A 2,528-nucleotide genomic window follows, 5' to 3' on the forward strand; every position below is an offset into this window, starting at 1 on the left:
GCACCTGCTTCCCCGTGGTCAGTATGGTTAGCCGCAGGGGAAAAATCTATATTCTGCTTACATTGTGGCTCCCCAGAGCTGAGACGCTCCAAAAAGCGGGACGCAACACAGGACGATCATAACTAAAATGCTGACAATGAAGATGGCGAGGGCTGGTGTCTGTAGATGAGGCCTTAGCCCAGCGTTCACTGACACTAGTGTGGGGACCACGCCTAGCATGGTCAGGGGCCAGAAGAGTGGCTTTCTCCAAACCCTGATTTAGTGCAGCTCTGCTGTATCCCAGGCCACTACTCCTGGGGTACAACCGGGTTCTCGCACAGCAAAAACATGGCTTCATTCTAAATTACAGGAGTTACTTTTTAAATTACAGGAATATCTCTTCTTTATCAAAAGTAAATAATACCCATCCTTTTGCTATCCAGAGACAGTAGTTAACATTTTTGTATAAATCTTTTGGTCTGTGTTTAGTTTTTTATGATGCAGCCCTTTTTGAAATTTGACTAGTACGTTCATCTCTGTCCAGGAGATATATGTGCGGCTAATATAAATGCTACGTAAAAGTGTTGTTGGGTGTTTTGGGTTTTTTTCTTCATCTTAAATTCATCAATCCGTGTACCCTCAGCTGCATCTTTGTCCCATAGAATGTGAGTCTTGCGAGTGGCAATCAGTGGTTTCCGGTGAAGTCTCCATTGCAGATGTCAGTCTCACGCTGCTGACTTCATGCTGGGCGCCCCCAGCACCCCCCTGCCCCTTCCCCCGCTCCCCCCGGCTCTACAATACACAGTGCTTTTCCTTCTAGCCATTTATTTTTTTTTTTACAGCAGCAATAATACTTATAATGTATTATCTGTCTACTTTGTGCCTGGCACTGTGCTGCTTTTCAAGGCATTAATCATGTAATCTTTATAACAATCCCAAGAGGTCAGTGGTGTTACTGTCTCCGTATTTCAGGTGAGGAAGCCGAGCCACAGACAGCTTAAGGGAAATGCATTTTACCGAAGTGGACTATGCCAGGTGTAGCAAGCTCGGCCCCTGAGCCCAGTGAACCTGCATCTGCAGCGGCTGGACCTTGGGGGCTACAGGGATGAAGAGGACCCAGCTCCTGCCCTGAGAGCTGGTCTGGCGGGGGCTGAGAGACCCACTGGGACTGGCCAGTGAGTGGACTGTGACAGTATTTGTAGCCTGCCCTGCCCTTCTGCTGTTGGACACTTGTCTTGGCTCCCTCAGGGAGTGGCTTCCTCCTCCAGGAAATATTGACTTTCCTATCCGTTCTTCTGGAAAGCCTTATCAGCTCGCAGCCAGGAAGCTTGCTGCTGTGTGCCGTCAGGGCTGTAACTCTTTTAGTTTTGAGAGGCCAGTACTGCTTCCCTCCTTGTTCCCCTGCTGGCCTCAGTGGCTTTTTTCTCATTGTATCAGTGGTGTGCTGCGTGTCCAAGCTAGGATCCTGGTTGGAAAAGGTGGCTCACTCCCTAGGGTGTCCTTACGCATCCTCAGCCTCCTAGACCTTAGAGGCTTTCTGAAGCTAGAGAAGGGCGTCCCCACCACCGCCCCACACACGCGCAAGTGCATGCACACGCGCACACGTTTCCCCTAGAGCTTGCACCTTGGTGTGTGCGGTGATGTGGAGAGCTTTGTTCTTGGTGTCCCAGGCATCAGAACCTTTTCCCAGGGACACAACCGGCTTAAAGACCATAAATTGAGAATAGCCTAGGAAAGATTTCAGTGCTTTTCAATTGCATTTTCCTTAAGGGGAAAAAAACATTTCCATTAGCCTTACTTTTTGGTAGTGTCTTGGTTCCCTCTGAACTTTTCCATTTAACCCTGAAATGAGTCCATTTGGTAGCCTGGGATACCTTGTCAGCCTGGAGGATTTTGGAGTGTGCAAGATTCTTTTAGAGTTGTTCTTAATGGGTAAAAATGGACTTTTGCTTCTGAGAATAGGTGTATCATGGGTAGTTCATAAAGGATCAGTATTCTCCGGCCCCGCCCCCTCCCCCCAAAAAAGCCCTGTCCAAGTACCCTTGGACAGCCATGGGTAACCATGAATTCTTAAGGCTGTTGGCACATACCCTAGGCCTACAGATCTGAAGGAAAGGCTCTCAGGAGGGCCCTCTGGGGAAAGTGTCTTCTGGGGCTGTGGGACCGACTCTCCCTGGCCCAGCCAGGCTCGGGCCCCTGAGCTCCTTTTGCTTGCTTCACTCTTTCCCAAGATGATCTCCTAGTCACATGGATCCCTTCTGGGATAGAGTGATGGCCCTGATACCAGGGACTGCCCTCAACCATTTCAGGAAAGTTCAGGATGAGCCAAGATCTCTTGAAGGACTTAAACTGACAGAAGTGGGAGTGACACCCTTCCTTAAGAACTTAGGACTGACAGGGTCTTCATATTTTTTCTTTTACTTTTTTTTTTTTTTGCGGTACGCGGGCCTCTCACTGCGGTGGCCTCTCCCGTTGCGGAGCACAGGCTCCGGAAGCGCAGGCTCAGCGGCCATGGCTCACGGGCCCAGGCGCTCCGCGGCATGTGGGAT

The sequence above is a fragment of the Physeter macrocephalus genome, chromosome 8, assembly GCF_002837175.3.
Source record: "Physeter macrocephalus isolate SW-GA chromosome 8, ASM283717v5, whole genome shotgun sequence".
Classification (NCBI taxonomy): Eukaryota; Metazoa; Chordata; class Mammalia; order Artiodactyla; family Physeteridae; genus Physeter; species Physeter macrocephalus.